Source organism: Crinia signifera, chromosome 1 (assembly GCF_055691185.1).
Source record: "Crinia signifera chromosome 1, ASM5569118v1, whole genome shotgun sequence".
Classification (NCBI taxonomy): domain Eukaryota; kingdom Metazoa; phylum Chordata; class Amphibia; order Anura; family Myobatrachidae; genus Crinia; species Crinia signifera.
Genome location: NC_139217.1, coordinates 227567029 through 227590658, shown reverse-complemented (window position 1 = coordinate 227590658; position 23630 = coordinate 227567029).

The following is a 23630-nucleotide window of genomic DNA, read 5'->3' as shown; positions in this document are numbered from 1 at the left end:
ACCAGATGGTTTCACACAATCAATGTCAAGCTCAAACTACTAGTTTTGTTTTGCTATTTCCTGGAACACGGAGCATAGCTCCACCCACGACACCAGTAAAGCCCCGCCCCCGTATTCTGATTGGCCCACAGGCCAGTCAGTCAAATATAATGAATGACCACTGATATATAACAACATTGATGGCAAAGGCCACAATGGCCATCATTAATACTCATTCAAAACAATCCTTTCCGATTGGTTTATGTACTGTCAGTCAACAGTTTTCTATTTTACTACTTTTGATGGGAACATCAAGCAAAAGTCTTCAACCAGGAAGCCAATTGGTCAAGAATGTAATTGTTATCAACCATCTTTGGCTGGTTTTGAAGGTTTTCAATTAGACTATGGTGAGGAAGGACCTATGTAAGTTATGGAGAGCAAATAAATTCCTTATGCAAATTAGTTTGGAAATTAGACCATCTGATTGGCTGATGCAATTCTCATTAGGGATGGCCATCGGCCATCGATGTTTATAAACCATCGATAGGTTATGGTCGATGTTCCTTAGTTTTGACATTGATCGGGTTGAACCAGATGGTTTCACAAAATCAATGTCAAGCTCAAACTACTAGTTTTGTTTTGCTATTTCCTGGGACACGGAGCATAGCTCCACCCACGACACCAGTGAAGCCCCGCCCCCGTATTCTGATTGGCCCACAGGCCAGTCAGTCAAATATAATGAATGACCACTGATATATAACAACATTGATGGCAAAGGCCACAATGGCCATCATTAATACTCATTCAAAACAATCCATTCCGATTGGTTTATGTACTGTCAGTCAACAGTTTTCTATTTTACTACTTTTGATGGGACCATCATACAAAAGTCTTCAACCAAGAAGCCAATTGGTCAAGAATGTTCTTGTTATCAACCATCTTTGGCTGGCTTTGAAGGTTTTCAATTAGACTAGGGTGAGGAAGGACCTAAGTAAGTTATGGAGAGAAAATAAATTCCTTATGCAAATTAGTTTGGAAATTAGACCATCTGATTGGCTGATGCAATTCTCATTAGGGATGGCCATCGGCCATCGATGTTTATAAACCATCGATGGGTTATGGTCGATGTTCCTTAGTTTTGACATCGATCGGGTTGAACCAGATGGTTTCACACAATCAATGTCAAGCTCAAACTACTAGTTTTGTTTTGCTATTTCCTGGGACACTGAGCATAGCTCCACCCACGACACCAGTGAAGCCCCGCCCCCGTATTCTGATTGGCCCACAGGCCAGTCAGTCAAATATAATGAAAGACCACTGATATGTAACAACATTGATGGCAAAGGCCACAATGGCCATCATTAATACTCATTCAAAACAATCCTTTCCGATTGGTTTATGTACTGTCAGTCAACAGTTTTCTATTTTACTACTTTTGATGGGACCATCATGCAATAGCCTTCAACCAGGAAGCCAATTGGTCAAGAATGTTCTTGTTATCAACCATCTTTGGCCGGTTTTGAAGGTTTTCAATTAGACTAGTGTGAGGAAGGACCTAAGTAAGTTATGGAGAGCAAGTAAATTCCTTATGCAAATTAGTTTGGAAATTAGACCATCTGATTGGCTGATGTAATTCTTATTAGGGATGGCCATCGGCCATCGATGTTTATAAACCATCAATGGGTTATGGTCGATGTTCCTTAGTTTTGACATTGATCGAGTTGAACCAGATGGTTTCACACAATCAATGTCAAGCTCAAACTACTAGTTTTGTTTTGCTATTTCCTGGAACACGGAGCATAGCTCCACCCACGACACCAGTAAAGCCCCGCCCCCGTATTCTGATTGGCCCACAGGCCAGTCAGTCAAATATAATGAATGACCACTGATATATAACAACATTGATGGCAAAGGCCACAATGGCCATCATTAATACTCATTCAAAACAATCCTTTCCGATTGGTTTATGTACTGTCAGTCAACAGTTTTCTATTTTACTACTTTTGATGGGAACATCAAGCAAAAGTCTTCAACCAGGAAGCCAATTGGTCAAGAATGTAATTGTTATCAACCATCTTTGGCTGGTTTTGAAGGTTTTCAATTAGACTATGCTGAGGAAGGACCTATGTAAGTTATGGAGAGCAAATAAATTCCTTATGCAAATTAGTTTGGAAATTAGACCATCTGATTGGCTGATGCAATTCTCATTAGGGATGGCCATCGGCCATCGATGTTTATAAACCATCGATAGGTTATAGTCGATGTTCCTTAGTTTTTACATCGATCGGGTTGAACCAGATGGTTTCACACAATCAATGTCAAGCTCAAACTACTAGTTTTGTTTTGCTATTTCCTGGGACACGGAGCATAGCTCCACCCACGACACCAGTGAAGCCCCGCCCCCATATTCTGATTGGCCCACAGGCCAGTCAGTCAAATATAATGAATGACCACTGATATGTAACAACATTGATGGCAAAGGCCACAATGGCCATCATTAATACTCATTCAAAACAATCCTTTCCGATTGGTTTATGTACTGTCAGTCAACAGTTTTCTATTTTACTACTTTTGATGGGACCACCATGCAAAAGTCTTCAACCAGGAAGCCAATTGGTCAAGAATGTTCTTGTTATCAACCATCTTTGGCTGGCTTTGAAGGTTTTCAATTAGACTAGGGTGAGGAAGGACCTAAGTAAGTTATGGAGAGAAAATAAATTACTTATGCAAATTAGTTTGGAAATTAGACCATCTGATTGGCTGATGCAATTCTCATTAGGGATGGCCATCGGCCATCGATGTTTATAAACCATCGATGGGTTATGGTCGATGTTCCTTAGTTTTGACATCGATCGGGTTGAACCAGATGGTTTCACACAATCAATGTCAAGCTCAAACTACTAGTTTTGTTTTGCTATTTCCTGGGACACTGAGCATAGCTCCACCCACGACACCAGTGAAGCCCCGCCCCCGTATTCTGATTGGCCCACAGGCCAGTCAGTCAAATATAATGAAAGACCACTGATATGTAACAACATTGATGGCAAAGGCCACAATGGCCATCATTAATACTCATTCAAAACAATCCTTTCCGATTGGTTTATGTACTGTCAGTCAACAGTTTTCTATTTTACTACTTTTGATGGGACCATCATGCAATAGCCTTCAACCAGGAAGCCAATTGGTCAAGAATGTTCTTGTTATCAACCATCTTTGGCCGGTTTTGAAGGTTTTCAATTAGACTAGTGTGAGGAAGGACCTAAGTAAGTTATGGAGAGCAAGTAAATTCCTTATGCAAATAAGTTTGGAAATTAGACCATCTGATTGGCTGATGTAATTCTTATTAGGGATGGCCATCGGCCATCGATGTTTATAAACCATCAATGGGTTATGGTCGATGTTCCTTAGTTTTGACATTGATAGGGTTGAACCAGATGGTTTCACACAATCAATGTCAAGCTCAAACTACTAGTTTTGTTTTGCTATTTCCTGGAACACGGAGCATAGCTCCACCCACAACACCAGTGAAGCCCCGCCCCGTATTCTGATTGGCCCACAGGCCAGTCAATCAAATATAATGAATGACCACTGATATATAACAACATTGATGGCAAAGGCCACAATGGCCATCATTAATACTCATTCAAAACAATCCTTTCCTATTGGTTTATGTACTGTCAGTCAACAGTTTTCTATTTTACTACTTTTGATGGGACCATCAAGCAAAAGTCTTCAACCAGGAAGCCAATTGTTCAAGAATGTTCTTGTTATCAACCATCTTAGGCTGGTTTTAAAGGTTTTCAATTAGACTAGAGTGAGGAAGTACCTAAGTAAGTTATGGAGAGCAAATAAATTCCCTATGCAAATTAGTTTGGAAATTAGACCATCTGATTGGCTGATGCAATTCTCATTAGGGATGGCCATCGGCCATCGGCCATCGATGTTTATAAACCATCGATGGGTTATGGTCGATGTTCCTTAGTTTTGACATCGATCGGGTTGAACCAGATGGTTTCACACAATCAATGTCAAGCTCAAACTACTAGTTTTGTTTTGCTATTTCCTGGGACACGGAGCATAGCTCCACCCACGACACCAGTGAAGCCCCGCCCCCGTATTCTGATTGGCCCACAGGCCAGTCAGTCAAATATAATGAATGACCACTGATATATAACAACATTGATGGCAAAGGCCACAATGGCCATCATTAATACTCATTCAAAACAATCCTTTCTGATTGGTTTATATACTGTCAGTCAAAAGTTTTCTATTTTACTACTTTTGATGGGACCATCATGCAAAAGTCTTCAACCAAGAAGCCAATTGGTCAAGAATGTTCTTGTTATCAACCATCTTTGGCTGGTTTTGAAGGTTTTCAATTAGACTAGGGTGAGGAAGGACCTAAGTAAGTTATGGAGAGCAAATAAATTCCTTATGCAAATTAGTTTGGAAATTAGACCATCTGATTGGCTGATGCAATTCTCATTAGGGATGGCCATCGGCCATCGATGTTTATAAACCATCGATAGGTTATGGTCGATGTTCCTTAGTTTTGACATCGATCGTGTTGAACCAGATGGTTTCACAAAATCAATGTCAAGCTCAAACTACTAGTTTTGTTTTGCTATTTCCTGGGACACTGAGCATAGCTCCACCCACGAGACCAGTGAAGCCCCGCCCCCGTATTCTGATTGGCCCACAGGCCAGTCAGTCAAATATAATGAATAACCACTGATATATAACAACATTGATGGCAAAGGCCACAATGGCCATCATTAATACTCATTCAAAACAATCCTTTCTGATTGGTTTATAAACTGTCAGTCAAAAGTTTTCTATTTTACTACTTTTGATGGGACCATCATGCAAAAGTCTTCAACCAAGAAGCCAATTGGTCAAGAATGTTCTTGTTATCAACCATCTTTGGCTGGTTTTGAAGGTTTTCAATTAGACTAGGGTGAGGAAGGACCTAAGTAAGTTATGGAGAGCAAATAAATTCCTTATGCAAATTAGTTTGGAAATTAGACCATCTGATTGGCTGATGCAAATCTCATTAGGGATGGCCATCGATGTTTATAAACCATCAATGGGTTATGGTCGATGTTCCTTAGTTTTGACATCGATCGGGTTGAACCAGATGGTTTCACACAATCAATGTCAAGCTCAAACTACTAGTTTTATTTTGCTATTTCCTGGGACACGGAGCATAGCTCCACCCACGACACCAGTGAAGCCCCGCCCCCGTATTCTGATTGGCCCACAGGCCAGTCAGTCAAATATAATGAATGACCACTGATATATAACAACATTGATGGCAAAGGCCACAATGGCCATCATTAATACTCATTCAAAACAATCCATTCCGATTGGTTTATGTACTGTCAGTCAACAGTTTTCTATTTTACTACTTTTGATAGGACCATCATGCAAAAGTCTTCAACCAAGAAGCCAATTGGTCAAGAATGTTCTTGTTATCAACCATCTTTGGCTGGTTTTGAAGGTTTTCAATTAGACTAGGGTGAGGAAGGACCTAAGTAAGTTATGGAGAGCAAATAAATTCCTTATGCAAATTAGTTTGGAAATTAGACCATCTGATTGGCTGATGCAATTCTCATTAGGGATGGCCATCGGCCATCGATGGTTATAAACCATCGATGGGTTATGGTCGATGTTCCTTAGTTTTGACATCGATCGGGTTGAACCAGATGGTTTCACACAATCAATGTCAAGCTCAAACTACTAGTTTTGTTTTGCTATTTCCTGGGACACGGAGCATAGCTCCACCCACGACACCAGTGAAGCCCCGCCCCCGTATTCTGATTGGCCCACAGGCCAGTCAGTCAAATATAATGAATGACCACTGATATGTAACAACATTGATGGCAAAGGCCACAATGGCCATCATTAATACTCATTCAAAACAATCCTTTCCGATTGGTTTATGTACTGTCAGTCAACAGTTTTCTATTTTACTACTTTTGATGGGACCACCATGCAAAAGTCTTCAACCAGGAAGCCAATTGGTCAAGAATGTTCTTGTTATCAACCATCTTTGGCTGGCTTTGAAGGTTTTCAATTAGACTAGGGTGAGGAAGGACCTAAGTAAGTTATGGAGAGAAAATAAATTCCTTATGCAAATTAGTTTGGAAATTAGACCATCTGATTGGCTGATGCAATTCTCATTAGGGATGGCCATCGGCCATCGATGTTTATAAACCATCGATGGGTTATGGTCGATATTCCTTAGTTTTGACATCGATCGGGTTGAACCAGATGGTTTCACACAATCAATGTCAAGCTCAAACTACTAGTTTTGTTTTGCTATTTCCTGGAACACGGAGCATAGCTCCACCCACGACACCAGTAAAGCCCCGCCCCCGTATTCTGATTGGCCCACAGGCCAGTCAGTCAAATATAATGAATGACCACTGATATATAACAACATTGATGGCAAAGGCCACAATGGCCATCATTAATACTCATTCAAAACAATCCTTTCCGATTGGTTTATGTACTGTCAGTCAACAGTTTTCTATTTTACTACTTTTGATGGGAACATCAAGCAAAAGTCTTCAACCAGGAAGCCAATTGGTCAAGAATGTAATTGTTATCAACCATCTTTGGCTGGTTTTCAATTAGACTATGGTGAGGAAGGACCTATGTAAGTTATGGAGAGCAAATAAATTCCTTATGCAAATTAGTTTGGAAATTAGACCATCTGATTGGCTGATGCAATTCTCATTAGGGATGGCCATCGGCCATCGATGTTTATAAACCATCGATAGGTTATAGTCGATGTTCCTTAGTTTTGACATCGATCGGGTTGAACCAGATGGTTTCACAAAATCAATGTCAAGCTCAAACTACTAGTTTTGTTTTGCTATTTCCTGGGACACGGAGCATAGCTCCACCCACGACACCAGTGAAGCCCCACCCCCGTATTCTGATTGGCCCACAGGCCAGTCAGTCAAATATAATGAATGACCACTGATATATAACAACATTGATGGCAAAGGCCACAATGGCCATCATTAATACTCATTCAAAACAATCCATTCCGATTGGTTTATGTACTGTCAGTCAACAGTTTTCTATTTTACTACTTTTGATGGGACCATCATACAAAAGTCTTCAACCAAGAAGCCAATTGGTCAAGAATGTTCTTGTTATCAACCATCTTTGGCTGGTTTTGAAGGTTTTCAATTAGACTAGGGTGAGGAAGGACCTAAGTAAGTTATGGAGAGCAAATAAATTCCTTATGCAAATTACTTTGGAAATTAGACCATCTGATTGGCTGATGCAATTCTCATTAGGGATGGCCATCGGCCATCGATGGTTATAAACCATCGATGGGTTATGGTCGATGTTCCTTAGTTTTGACATCGATCGGGTTGAACCAGATGGTTTCACACAATCAATGTCAAGCTCAAACTACTAGTTTTGTTTTGCTATTTCCTGGGACACGGAGCATAGCTCCACCCACGACACCAGTGAAGCCCCGCCCCCATATTCTGATTGGCCCACAGGCCAGTCAGTCAAATATAATGAATGACCACTGATATGTAACAACATTGATGGCAAAGGCCACAATGGCCATCATTAATACTCATTCAAAACAATCCTTTCCGATTGGTTTATGTACTGTCAGTCAACAGTTTTCTATTTTACTACTTTTGATGGGACCACCATGCAAAAGTCTTCAACCAGGATGCCAATTGGTCAAGAATGTTCTTGTTATCAACCATCTTTGGCTGGCTTTGAAGGTTTTCAATTAGACTAGGGTGAGGAAGGACCTAAGTAAGTTATGGAGAGAAAATAAATTCCTTATGCAAATTAGTTTGGAAATTAGACCATCTGATGCAATTCTCATTAGGGATGGCCATCGGCCATCGATGTTTATAAACCATCGATGGGTTATGGTCGATGTTCCTTAGTTTTGACATCGATCGGGTTGAACCAGATGGTTTCACACAATCAATGTCAAGCTCAAACTACTAGTTTTGTTTTGCTATTTCCTGGGACACTGAGCATAGCTCCACCCACGACACCAGTGAAGCCCCGCCCCCGTATTCTGATTGGCCCACAGGCCAGTCAGTCAAATATAATGAAAGACCACTGATATGTAACAACATTGATGGCAAAGGCCACAATGGCCATCATTAATACTCATTCAAAACAATCCTTTCCGATTGGTTTATGTACTGTCAGTCAACAGTTTTCTATTTTACTACTTTTGATGGGACCATCATGCAATAGCCTTCAACCAGGAAGCCAATTGGTCAAGAATGTTCTTGTTATCAACCATCTTTGGCCGGTTTTGAAGGTTTTCAATTAGACTAGTGTGAGGAAGGACCTAAGTAAGTTATGGAGAGCAAGTAAATTCCTTATGCAAATTAGTTTGGAAATTAGACCATCTGATTGGCTGATGTAATTCTTATTAGGGATGGCCATCGGCCATCGATGTTTATAAACCATCGATGGGTTATGGTCGATGTTCCTTAGTTTTGACATCGATCGGGTTGAACCAGATGGTTTCACGCAATCAATGTCAAGCTCAAACTACTAGTTTTGTTTTGCTATTTCCTGGGACACGGAGCATAGCTCCACCCACGACACCAGTGAAGCCCCGCCCCCGTATTCTGATTGGCCCACAGGCCAGTCAGTCAAATATAATGAATGACCACTGATATATAACAACATTGATGGCAAAGGCCACAATGGCCATCATTAATACTCATTCAAAACAATCCTTTCCGATTGGTTTATGTACTGTCAGTCAACAGTTTTCTATTTTACTACTTTTGATGGGAACATCAAGCAAAAGTCTTCAACCAGGAAGCCAATTGGTCAAGAATGTAATTGTTATCAACCATCTTTGGCTGGTTTTGAAGGTTTTCAATTAGACTATGGTGAGGAAGGACCTATGTAAGTTATGGAGAGCAAATAAATTCCTTATGCAAATTAGTTTGGAAATTAGACCATCTGATTGGCTGATGCAATTCTCATTAGGGATGGCCATCGGCCATCGATGTTTATAAACCATCGATAGGTTATAGTCGATGTTCCTTAGTTTTGACATCGATCGGGTTGAACCAGATGGTTTCACAAAATCAATGTCAAGCTCAAACTACTAGTTTTGTTTTGCTATTTCCTGGGACACGGAGCATAGCTCCACCCACGACACCAGTGAAGCCCCGCCCCCGTATTCTGATTGGCCCACAGGCCAGTCAGTCAAATATAATGAATGACCACTGATATATAACAACATTGATGGCAAAGGCCACAATGGCCATCATTAATACTCATTCAAAACAATCCATTCCGATTGGTTTATGTACTGTCAGTCAACAGTTTTCTATTTCACTACTTTTGATGGGACCATCATACAAAAGTCTTCAACCAAGAAGCCAATTGGTCAAGAATGTTCTTGTTATCAACCATCTTTGGCTGGTTTTGAAGGTTTTCAATTAGACTAGGGTGAGGAAGGACCTAAGTAAGTTATGGAGAGCAAATAAATTCCTTATGCAAATTACTTTGGAAATTAGACCATCTGATTGGCTGATGCAATTCTCATTAGGGATGGCCATCGGCCATCGATGGTTATAAACCATCGATGGGTTATGGTCGATGTTCCTTAGTTTTGACATCGATCGGGTTGAACCAGATGGTTTCACACAATCAATGTCAAGCTCAAACTACTAGTTTTTTTTTGCTATTTCCTGGGACACGGAGCATAGCTCCACCCACGACACCAGTGAAGCCCCGCCCCCATATTCTGATTGGCCCACAGGCCAGTCAGTCAAATATAATGAATGACCACTGATATGTAACAACATTGATGGCAAAGGCCACAATGGCCATCATTAATACTCATTCAAAACAATCCTTTCCGATTGGTTTATGTACTGTCAGTCAACAGTTTTCTATTTTACTACTTTTGATGGGACCACCATGCAAAAGTCTTCAACCAGGAAGCCAATTGGTCAAGAATGTTCTTGTTATCAACCATCTTTGGCTGGCTTTGAAGGTTTTCAATTAGACTAGGGTGAGGAAGGACCTAAGTAAGTTATGGAGAGAAAATAAATTCCTTATGCAAATTAGTTTGGAAATTAGACCATCTGATTGGCTGATGCAATTCTCATTAGGGATGGCCATCGGCCATCGATGTTTATAAACCATCGATGGGTTATGGTCGATGTTCCTTAGTTTTGACATCGATCGGGTTGAACCAGATGGTTTCACACAATCAATGTCAAGCTCAAACTACTAGTTTTGTTTTGCTATTTCCTGGGACACGGAGCATAGCTCCACCCACGACACCAGTGAAGCCCCGCCCCCATATTCTGATTGGCCCACAGGCCAGTCAGTCAAATATAATGAATGACCACTGATATGTAACAACATTGATGGCAAAGGCCACAATGGCCATCATTAATACTCATTCAAAACAATCCTTTCCGATTGGTTTATGTACTGTCAGTCAACAGTTTTCTATTTTACTACTTTTGATGGGACCACCATGCAAAAGTCTTCAACCAGGATGCCAATTGGTCAAGAATGTTCTTGTTATCAACCATCTTTGGCTGGCTTTGAAGGTTTTCAATTAGACTAGGGTGAGGAAGGACCTAAGTAAGTTATGGAGAGAAAATAAATTCCTTATGCAAATTAGTTTGGAAATTAGACCATCTGATGCAATTCTCATTAGGGATGGCCATCGGCCATCGATGTTTATAAACCATCGATGGGTTATGGTCGATGTTCCTTAGTTTTGACATCGATCGGGTTGAACCAGATGGTTTCACACAATCAATGTCAAGCTCAAACTACTAGTTTTGTTTTGCTATTTCCTGGGACACTGAGCATAGCTCCACCCACGACACCAGTGAAGCCCCGCCCCCGTATTCTGATTGGCCCACAGGCCAGTCAGTCAAATATAATGAAAGACCACTGATATGTAACAACATTGATGGCAAAGGCCACAATGGCCATCATTAATACTCATTCAAAACAATCCTTTCCGATTGGTTTATGTACTGTCAGTCAACAGTTTTCTATTTTACTACTTTTGATGGGACCATCATGCAATAGCCTTCAACCAGGAAGCCAATTGGTCAAGAATGTTCTTGTTATCAACCATCTTTGGCCGGTTTTGAAGGTTTTCAATTAGACTAGTGTGAGGAAGGACCTAAGTAAGTTATGGAGAGCAAGTAAATTCCTTATGCAAATTAGTTTGGAAATTAGACCATCTGATTGGCTGATGTAATTCTTATTAGGGATGGCCATCGGCCATCGATGTTTATAAACCATCGATGGGTTATGGTCGATGTTCCTTAGTTTTGACATCGATCGGGTTGAACCAGATGGTTTCACGCAATCAATGTCAAGCTCAAACTACTAGTTTTGTTTTGCTATTTCCTGGGACACGGAGCATAGCTCCACCCACGACACCAGTGAAGCCCCGCCCCCGTATTCTGATTGGCCCACAGGCCAGTCAGTCAAATATAATGAATGACCACTGATATATAACAACATTGATGGCAAAGGCCACAATGGCCATCATTAATACTCATTCAAAACAATCCTTTCCGATTGGTTTATGTACTGTCAGTCAACAGTTTTCTATTTTACTACTTTTGATGGGAACATCAAGCAAAAGTCTTCAACCAGGAAGCCAATTGGTCAAGAATGTAATTGTTATCAACCATCTTTGGCTGGTTTTGAAGGTTTTCAATTAGACTATGGTGAGGAAGGACCTATGTAAGTTATGGAGAGCAAATAAATTCCTTATGCAAATTAGTTTGGAAATTAGACCATCTGATTGGCTGATGCAATTCTCATTAGGGATGGCCATCGGCCATCGATGTTTATAAACCATCGATAGGTTATAGTCGATGTTCCTTAGTTTTGACATCGATCGGGTTGAACCAGATGGTTTCACAAAATCAATGTCAAGCTCAAACTACTAGTTTTGTTTTGCTATTTCCTGGGACACGGAGCATAGCTCCACCCACGACACCAGTGAAGCCCCGCCCCCGTATTCTGATTGGCCCACAGGCCAGTCAGTCAAATATAATGAATGACCACTGATATATAACAACATTGATGGCAAAGGCCACAATGGCCATCATTAATACTCATTCAAAACAATCCATTCCGATTGGTTTATGTACTGTCAGTCAACAGTTTTCTATTTCACTACTTTTGATGGGACCATCATACAAAAGTCTTCAACCAAGAAGCCAATTGGTCAAGAATGTTCTTGTTATCAACCATCTTTGGCTGGTTTTGAAGGTTTTCAATTAGACTAGGGTGAGGAAGGACCTAAGTAAGTTATGGAGAGCAAATAAATTCCTTATGCAAATTACTTTGGAAATTAGACCATCTGATTGGCTGATGCAATTCTCATTAGGGATGGCCATCGGCCATCGATGGTTATAAACCATCGATGGGTTATGGTCGATGTTCCTTAGTTTTGACATCGATCGGGTTGAACCAGATGGTTTCACACAATCAATGTCAAGCTCAAACTACTAGTTTTTTTTTGCTATTTCCTGGGACACGGAGCATAGCTCCACCCACGACACCAGTGAAGCCCCGCCCCCATATTCTGATTGGCCCACAGGCCAGTCAGTCAAATATAATGAATGACCACTGATATGTAACAACATTGATGGCAAAGGCCACAATGGCCATCATTAATACTCATTCAAAACAATCCTTTCCGATTGGTTTATGTACTGTCAGTCAACAGTTTTCTATTTTACTACTTTTGATGGGACCACCATGCAAAAGTCTTCAACCAGGAAGCCAATTGGTCAAGAATGTTCTTGTTATCAACCATCTTTGGCTGGCTTTGAAGGTTTTCAATTAGACTAGGGTGAGGAAGGACCTAAGTAAGTTATGGAGAGAAAATAAATTCCTTATGCAAATTAGTTTGGAAATTAGACCATCTGATTGGCTGATGCAATTCTCATTAGGGATGGCCATCGGCCATCGATGTTTATAAACCATCGATGGGTTATGGTCGATGTTCCTTAGTTTTGACATCGATCGGGTTGAACCAGATGGTTTCACACAATCAATGTCAAGCTCAAACTACTAGTTTTGTTTTGCTATTTCCTGGGACACGGAGCATAGCTCCACCCACGACACCAGTGAAGCCCCGCCCCCATATTCTGATTGGCCCACAGGCCAGTCAGTCAAATATAATGAATGACCACTGATATGTAACAACATTGATGGCAAAGGCCACAATGGCCATCATTAATACTCATTCAAAACAATCCTTTCCGATTGGTTTATGTACTGTCAGTCAACAGTTTTCTATTTTACTACTTTTGATGGGACCACCATGCAAAAGTCTTCAACCAGGATGCCAATTGGTCAAGAATGTTCTTGTTATCAACCATCTTTGGCTGGCTTTGAAGGTTTTCAATTAGACTAGGGTGAGGAAGGACCTAAGTAAGTTATGGAGAGAAAATAAATTCCTTATGCAAATTAGTTTGGAAATTAGACCATCTGATGCAATTCTCATTAGGGATGGCCATCGGCCATCGATGTTTATAAACCATCGATGGGTTATGGTCGATGTTCCTTAGTTTTGACATCGATCGGGTTGAACCAGATGGTTTCACACAATCAATGTCAAGCTCAAACTACTAGTTTTGTTTTGCTATTTCCTGGGACACTGAGCATAGCTCCACCCACGACACCAGTGAAGCCCCGCCCCCGTATTCTGATTGGCCCACAGGCCAGTCAGTCAAATATAATGAAAGACCACTGATATGTAACAACATTGATGGCAAAGGCCACAATGGCCATCATTAATACTCATTCAAAACAATCCTTTCCGATTGGTTTATGTACTGTCAGTCAACAGTTTTCTATTTTACTACTTTTGATGGGACCATCATGCAATAGCCTTCAACCAGGAAGCCAATTGGTCAAGAATGTTCTTGTTATCAACCATCTTTGGCCGGTTTTGAAGGTTTTCAATTAGACTAGTGTGAGGAAGGACCTAAGTAAGTTATGGAGAGCAAGTAAATTCCTTATGCAAATTAGTTTGGAAATTAGACCATCTGATTGGCTGATGTAATTCTTATTAGGGATGGCCATCGGCCATCGATGTTTATAAACCATCGATGGGTTATGGTCGATGTTCCTTAGTTTTGACATCGATCGGGTTGAACCAGATGGTTTCACGCAATCAATGTCAAGCTCAAACTACTAGTTTTGTTTTGCTATTTCCTGGGACACGGAGCATAGCTCCACCCACGACACCAGTGAAGCCCCGCCCCCGTATTCTGATTGGCCCACAGGCCAGTCAGTCAAATATAATGAATGACCACTGATATATAACAACATTGATGGCAAAGGCCACAATGGCCATCATTAATACTCATTCAAAACAATCCTTTCCGATTGGTTTATGTACTGTCAGTCAACAGTTTTCTATTTTACTACTTTTGATGGGAACATCAAGCAAAAGTCTTCAACCAGGAAGCCAATTGGTCAAGAATGTAATTGTTATCAACCATCTTTGGCTGGTTTTGAAGGTTTTCAATTAGACTATGGTGAGGAAGGACCTATGTAAGTTATGGAGAGCAAATAAATTCCTTATGCAAATTAGTTTGGAAATTAGACCATCTGATTGGCTGATGCAATTCTCATTAGGGATGGCCATCGGCCATCGATGTTTATAAACCATCGATAGGTTATAGTCGATGTTCCTTAGTTTTGACATCGATCGGGTTGAACCAGATGGTTTCACAAAATCAATGTCAAGCTCAAACTACTAGTTTTGTTTTGCTATTTCCTGGGACACGGAGCATAGCTCCACCCACGACACCAGTGAAGCCCCGCCCCCGTATTCTGATTGGCCCACAGGCCAGTCAGTCAAATATAATGAATGACCACTGATATATAACAACATTGATGGCAAAGGCCACAATGGCCATCATTAATACTCATTCAAAACAATCCATTCCGATTGGTTTATGTACTGTCAGTCAACAGTTTTCTATTTCACTACTTTTGATGGGACCATCATACAAAAGTCTTCAACCAAGAAGCCAATTGGTCAAGAATGTTCTTGTTATCAACCATCTTTGGCTGGTTTTGAAGGTTTTCAATTAGACTAGGGTGAGGAAGGACCTAAGTAAGTTATGGAGAGCAAATAAATTCCTTATGCAAATTACTTTGGAAATTAGACCATCTGATTGGCTGATGCAATTCTCATTAGGGATGGCCATCGGCCATCGATGGTTATAAACCATCGATGGGTTATGGTCGATGTTCCTTAGTTTTGACATCGATCGGGTTGAACCAGATGGTTTCACACAATCAATGTCAAGCTCAAACTACTAGTTTTTTTTTGCTATTTCCTGGGACACGGAGCATAGCTCCACCCACGACACCAGTGAAGCCCCGCCCCCATATTCTGATTGGCCCACAGGCCAGTCAGTCAAATATAATGAATGACCACTGATATGTAACAACATTGATGGCAAAGGCCACAATGGCCATCGTTAATACTCATTCAAAACAATCCTTTCCGATTGGTTTATGTACTGTCAGTCAACAGTTTTCTATTTTACTACTTTTGATGGGACCACCATGCAAAAGTCTTCAACCAGGAAGCCAATTGGTCAAGAATGTTCTTGTTATCAACCATCTTTGGCTGGCTTTGAAGGTTTTCAATTAGACTAGGGTGAGGAAGGACCTAAGTAAGTTATGGAGAGAAAACAAATTCCTTATGCAAATTAGTTTGGAAATTAGACCATCTGATTGGCTGATGCAATTCTCATTAGGGATGGCCATCGGCCATCGATGTTTATAAACCATCGATGGGTTATGGTCGATGTTCCTTAGTTTTGACATCGATCGGGTTGAACCAGATGGTTTCACACAATCAATGTCAAGCTCAAACTACTAGTTTTGTTTTGCTATTTCCTGGGACACTGAGCATAGCTCCACCCACGACACCAGTGAAGCCCCGCCCCCGTATTCTGATTGGCCCACAGGCCAGTCAGTCAAATATAATGAAAGACCACTGATATGTAACAACATTGATGGCAAAGGCCACAATGGCCATCATTAATACTCATTCAAAACAATCCTTTCCGATTGGTTTATGTACTGTCAGTCAACAGTTTTCTATTTTACTACTTTTGATGGGACCATCATGCAATAGCCTTCAACCAGGAAGCCAATTGGTCAAGAATGTTCTTGTTATCAACCATCTTTGGCCGGTTTTGAAGGTTTTCAATTAGACTAGTGTGAGGAAGGACCTAAGTAAGTTATGGAGAGCAAGTAAATTCCTTATGCAAATTAGTTTGGAAATTAGACCATCTGATTGGCTGATGTAATTCTTATTAGGGATGGCCATCGGCCATCGATGTTTATAAACCATCAATGGGTTATGGTCGATGTTCCTTAGTTTTGACATTGATAGGGTTGAACCAGATGGTTTCACACAATCAATGTCAAGCTCAAACTACTAGTTTTGTGATGCTATTTCCTGGAACACGGAGCATAGCTCCACCCACAACACCAGTGAAGCCCCGCCCCCGTATTCTGATTGGCCCACAGGCCAGTCAATCAAATATAATGAATGACCACTGATATATAACAACATTGATGGCAAAGGCCACAATGGCCATCATTAATACTCATTCAAAACAATCCTTTCCTATTGGTTTATGTACTGTCAGTCAACAGTTTTCTATTTTACTACTTTTGATGGGACCATCAAGCAAAAGTCTTCAACCAGGAAGCCAATTGGTCAAGAATGTTCTTGTTATCAACCATCTTAGGCTGGTTTTAAAGGTTTTCAATTAGACTAGGGTGAGGAAGTACCTAAGTAAGTTATGGAGAGCAAATAAATTCCCTATGCAAATTAGTTTGGAAATTAGACCATCTGATTGGCTGATGCAATTCTCATTAGGGATGGCCATCGGCCATCGGCCATCGATGTTTATAAACCATCGATGGGTTATGGTCGATGTTCCTTAGTTTTGACATCGATCGGGTTGAACCAGATGGTTTCACACAATCAATGTCAAGCTCAAACTACTAGTTTTGTTTTGCTATTTCCTGGGACACGGAGCATAGCTCCACCCACGACACCAGTGAAGCCCCGCCCCCGTATTCTGATTGGCCCACAGGCCAGTCAGTCAAATATAATGAATGACCACTGATATATAACAACATTGATGGCAAAGGCCACAATGGCCATCATTAATACTCATTCAAAACAATCCTTTCTGATTGGTTTATATACTGTCAGTCAAAAGTTTTCTATTTTACTACTTTTGATGGGACCATCATGCAAAAGTCTTCAACCAAGAAGCCAATTGGTCAAGAATGTTCTTGTTATCAACCATCTTTGGCTGGTTTTGAAGGTTTTCAATTAGACTAGGGTGAGGAAGGACCTAAGTAAGTTATGGAGAGCAAATAAATTCCTTATGCAAATTAGTTTGGAAATTAGACCATCTGATTGGCTGATGCAATTCTCATTAGGGATGGCCATCGGCCATCGATGTTTATAAACCATCGATAGGTTATGGTCGATGTTCCTTAGTTTTGACATCGATCGTGTTGAACCAGATGGTTTCACAAAATCAATGTCAAGCTCAAACTACTAGTTTTGTTTTGCTATTTCCTGGGACACTGAGCATAGCTCCACCCACGAGACCAGTGAAGCCCCGCCCCCGTATTCTGATTGGCCCACAGGCCAGTCAGTCAAATATAATGAATGACCACTGATATATAACAACATTGATGGCAAAGGCCACAATGGCCATCATTAATACTCATTCAAAACAATCCTTTCTGATTGGTTTATATACTGTCAGTCAAAAGTTTTCTATTTTACTACTTTTGATGGGACCATCATGCAAAAGTCTTCAACCAAGAAGCCAATTGGTCAAGAATGTTCTTGTTATCAACCATCTTTGGCTGGTTTTGAAGGTTTTCAATTAGACTAGGGTGAGGAAGGACCTAAGTAAGTTATGGAGAGCAAATAAATTCCTTATGCAAATTAGTTTGGAAATTAGACCATCTGATTGGCTGATGCAATTCTCATTAGGGATGGCCATCGGCCATCGATGTTTATAAACCATCGATGGGTTATGGTCGATATTCCTTAGTTTTGACATCGATCGGGTTGAACCAGATGGTTTCACACAATCAATGTCAAGCTCAAACTACTAGTTTTGTTTTGCTATTTCCTGGGACACTGAGCATAGCTCCACCCACGACACCAGTGAAGCCCCGCCCCCGTATTCTGATTGGCCCACAGGCCAGTCAGTCAAATATAATGAAAGACCACTGATATGTAACAACATTGATGGCAAAGGCCACAATGGCCATCATTAATACTCATTCAAAACAATCCTTTCCGATTGGTTTATGTACTGTCAGTCAACAGTTTTCTATTTTACTACTTTTGATGGGACCATCATGCAATAGCCTTCAACCAGGAAGCCAATTGGTCAAGAATGTTCTTGTTATCAACCATCTTTGGCTGATTTTGAAAGTTTTCAATTAGACTAGAGTGAGGAAGGACCTAAGTAAGTTATGGAGAGCAAGTAAATTACTTATGCAAATTAGTTTGGAAATTAGACCATCTGATTGGCTGATGTAATTCTTATTAGGGATGGCCATCGGCCATCGATGTTTATAAACCATCAATGGGTTATGGTCGATGTTCCTTAGTTTTGACATTGATCGAGTTGAACCAGATGGTTTCACAAAATCAATGTCAAGCTCAAACTACTAGTTTTGTTTTGCTATTTCCTGGGACACGGAGCATAGCTCCACCCACGACACCAGTGAAGCCCCGCCCCCGTATTCTGATTGGCCCACAGGCCAGTCAGTCAAATATTATGAATGACCACTGATATATAACAACATTGATGGCAAAGGCCACAATGGCCATCATTAATACTCATTCAAAACAATCCATTCCGATTGGTTTATGTACTGTCAGTCAACAGTTTTCTATTTTACTACTTTTGATGGGACCATCATACAAAAGTCTTCAACCAAGAAGCCAATTGGTCAAGAATGTTCTTGTTATCAACCATCTTTGGCTGGTTTTGAAGGTTTTCAATTAGACTAGGGTGAGGAAGGACCTAAGTAAGTTATGGAGAGCAAATAAATTCCTTATGCAAATTACTTTGGAAATTAGACCATCTGATTGGCTGATGCAATTCTCATTAGGGATGGCCATCGGCCATCGATGGTTATAAACCATCGATGGGTTATGGTCGATGTTCCTTAGTTTTGACATCGATCGGGTTGAACCAGATGGTTTCACACAATCAATGTCAAGCTCAAACTACTAGTTTTGTTTTGCTATTTCCTGGGACACGGAGCATAGCTCCACCCACGACACCAGTGAAGCCCCGCCCCCATATTCTGATTGGCATACAGGCCAGTCAGTCAAATATAATGAATGACCACTGATATGTAACAACATTGATGGCAAAGGCCACAATGGCCATCATTAATACTCATTCAAAACAATCCTTTCCGATTGGTTTATGTACTGTCAGTCAACAGTTTTCTATTTTACTACTTTTGATGGGACCACCATGCAAAAGTCTTCAACCAGGAAGCCAATTGGTCAAGAATGTTCTTGTTATCAACCATCTTTGGCTGGCTTTGAAGGTTTTCAATTAGACTAGGGTGAGGAAGGACCTAAGTAAGTTATGGAGAGAAAATAAATTCCTTATGCAAATTAGTTTGGAAATTAGACCATCTGATTGGCTGATGCAATTCTCATTAGGGATGGCCATCGGCCATCGATGTTTATAAACCATCGATGGGTTATGGTCGATGTTCCTTAGTTTTGACATTGATCGGGTTGAACCAGATGGTTTCACACAATCAATGTCAAGCTCAAACTACTAGTTTTGTTTTGCTATTTCCTGGGACACTGAGCATAGCTCCACCCACGACACCAGTGAAGCCCCGCCCCCGTACTCTGATTGGCCCACAGGCCAGTCAGTCAAATATAATGAAAGACCACTGATATGTAACAACATTGATGGCAAAGGCCACAATGGCCATCATTAATACTCATTCAAAACAATCCTTTCCGATTGGTTTATGTACTGTCAGTCAACAGTTTTCTATTTTACTACTTTTGATGGGACCATCATGCAATAGCCTTCAACCAGGAAGCCAATTGGTCAAGAATGTTCTTGTTATCAACCATCTTTGGCCGGTTTTGAAGGTTTTCAATTAGACTAGTGTGAGGAAGGACCTAAGTAAGTTATGGAGAGCAAGTAAATTCCTTATGCAAATTAGTTTGGAAATTAGACCATCTGATTGGCTGATGTAATTCTTATTAGGGATGGCCATCGGCCATCGATGTTTATAAACCATCAATGGGTTATGGTCGATGTTCCTTAGTTTTGACATTGATAGGGTTGAACCAGATGGTTTCACACAATCAATGTCAAGCTCAAACTACTAGTTTTGTTTTGCTATTTCCTGGAACACGGAGCATAGCTCCACCCACAACACCAGTGAAGCCCCGCCCCCGTATTCTGATTGGCCCACAGGCCAGTCAATCAAATATAATGAATGACCACTGATATATAACAACATTGATGGCAAAGGCCACAATGGCCATCATTAATACTCATTCAAAACAATCCTTTCCTATTGGTTTATGTACTGTCAGTCAACAGTTTTCTATTTTACTACTTTTGATGGGACCATCAAGCAAAAGTCTTCAACCAGGAAGCCAATTGGTCAAGAATGTTCTTGTTATCAACCATCTTAGGCTGGTTTTAAAGGTTTTCAATTAGACTAGGGTGAGGAAGTACCTAAGTAAGTTATGGAGAGCAAATAAATTCCCTATGCAAATTAGTTTGGAAATTAGACCATCTGATTGGCTGATGCAATTCTCATTAGGGATGGCCATCGGCCATCGATGGTTATAAACCATCGATGGGTTATGGTCGATGTTCCTTAGTTTTGACATCGATCGGGTTGAACCAGATGGTTTCACACAATCAATGTCAAGCTCAAACTACTAGTTTTGTTTTGCTATTTCCTGGGACACGGAGCATAGCTCCACCCACGACACCAGTGAAGCCCCGCCCCCATATTCTGATTGGCCCACAGGCCAGTCAGTCAAATATAATGAATGACCACTGATATGTAACAACATTGATGGCAAAGGCCACAATGGCCATCATTAATACTCATTCAAAACAATCCTTTCCGATTGGTTTATGTACTGTCAGTCAACAGTTTTCTATTTTACTACTTTTGATGGGACCACCATGCAAAAGTCTTCAACCAGGAAGCCAATTGGTCAAGAATGTTCTTGTTATCAACCATCTTTGGCTGGCTTTGAAGGTTTTCAATTAGACTAGGGTGAGGAAGGACCTAAGTAAGTTATGGAGAGAAAATAAATTCCTTATGCAAATTAGTTTGGAAATTAGACCATCTGATTGGCTGATGCAATTCTCATTAGGGATGGCCATCGGCCATCGATGTTTATAAACCATCGATGGGTTATGGTCGATGTTCCTTAGTTTTGACATCGATCGGGTTGAACCAGATGGTTTCACACAATCAATGTCAAGCTCAAACTACTAGTTTTGTTTTGCTATTTCCTGGGACACTGAGCATAGCTCCACCCACGACACCAGTGAAGCCCCGCCCCCGTATTCTGATTGGCCCACAGGCCAGTCAGTCAAATATAATGAAAGACCACTGATATGTAACAACATTGATGGCAAAGGCCACAATGGCCATCATTAATACTCATTCAAAACAATCCTTTCCGATTGGTTTATGTACTGTCAGTCAACAGTTTTCTATTTTACTACTTTTGATGGGACCATCATGCAATAGCCTTCAACCAGGAAGCCAATTGGTCAAGAATGTTCTTGTTATCAACCATCTTTGGCCGGTTTTGAAGGTTTTCAATTAGACTAGTGTGAGGAAGGACCTAAGTAAGTTATGGAGAGCAAGTAAATTCCTTATGCAAATTAGTTTGGAAATTAGACCATCTGATTGGCTGATGTAATTCTTATTAGGGATGGCCATCGGCCATCGATGTTTATAAACCATCAATGGGTTATGGTCGATGTTCCTTAGTTTTGACATTGATAGGGTTGAACCAGATGGTTTCACACAATCAATGTCAAGCTCAAACTACTAGTTTTGTTTTGCTATTTCCTGGAACACGGAGCATAGCTCCACCCACAACACCAGTGAAGCCCCGCCCCCGTATTCTGATTGGCCCACAGGCCAGTCAATCAAATATAATGAATGACCACTGATATATAACAACATTGATGGCAAAGGCCACAATGGCCATCATTAATACTCATTCAAAACAATCCTTTCCTATTGGTTTATGTACTGTCAGTCAACAGTTTTCTATTTTACTACTTTTGATGGGACCATCAAGCAAAAGTCTTCAACCAGGAAGCCAATTGGTCAAGAATGTTCTTGTTATCAACCATCTTAGGCTGGTTTTAAAGGTTTTCAATTAGACTAGGGTGAGGAAGTACCTAAGTAAGTTATGGAGAGCAAATAAATTCCCTATGCAAATTAGTTTGGAAATTAGACCATCTGATTGGCTGATGCAATTCTCATTAGGGATGGCCATCGGCCATCGGCCATCGATGTTTATAAACCATCGATGGGTTATGGTCGATGTTCCTTAGTTTTGACATCGATCGGGTTGAACCAGATGGTTTCACACAATCAATGTCAAGCTCAAACTACTAGTTTTGTTTTGCTATTTCCTGGGACACGGAGCATAGCTCCACCCACGACACCAGTGAAGCCCCGCCCCCGTATTCTGATTGGCCCACAGGCCAGTCAGTCAAATATAATGAATGACCACTGATATGTAACAACATTGATGGCAAAGGCCACAATGGCCATCATTAATACTCATTCAAAACAATCCTTTCCGATTGGTTTATGTACTGTCAGTCAACAGTTTTCTATTTTACTACTTTTGATGGGACCATCAAGCAAAAGTCTTCAACCAGGAAGCCAATTGGTCAAGAATGTTCTTGTTATCAACCATCTTTGGCAGGTTTTGAAGGTTTTCAATTAGACTATGGTGAGGAAGGACCTATGTAAGTTATGGAGAGCAAATAAATTCCTTATGCAAATTAGTTTGGAAATTAGACCATCTGATTGGCTGATGCAATTCTCATTAGGGATGGCCATCGGCCATCGGCCATCGATGTTTATAAACCATCGATGGGTTATGGTCGATGTTCCTTAGTTTTGACATCGATCGGGTTGAACCAGATGGTTTCACACAATCAATGTCAAGCTCAAACTACTAGTTTTGTTTTGCTATTTCCTGGGACACTGAGCATAGCTCCACCCACGACACCAGTGAAGCCCCGCCCCCGTATTCTGATTGGCCCACAGGCCAGTCAGTCAAATATAATGAATGACCACTGATATGTAACAACATTGACGGCAAAGGCCACAATGGCCATCATTAATACTCATTCAAAACAATCCTTTCCGATTGGTTTATGTACTGTCAGTCAACAGTTTTCTATTTTACTACTTTTGATGGGACCATCAAGCAAAAGTCTTCAACCAGGAAGCCAATTGGTCAACAATGTTCTTGTTATCAACCATCTTTG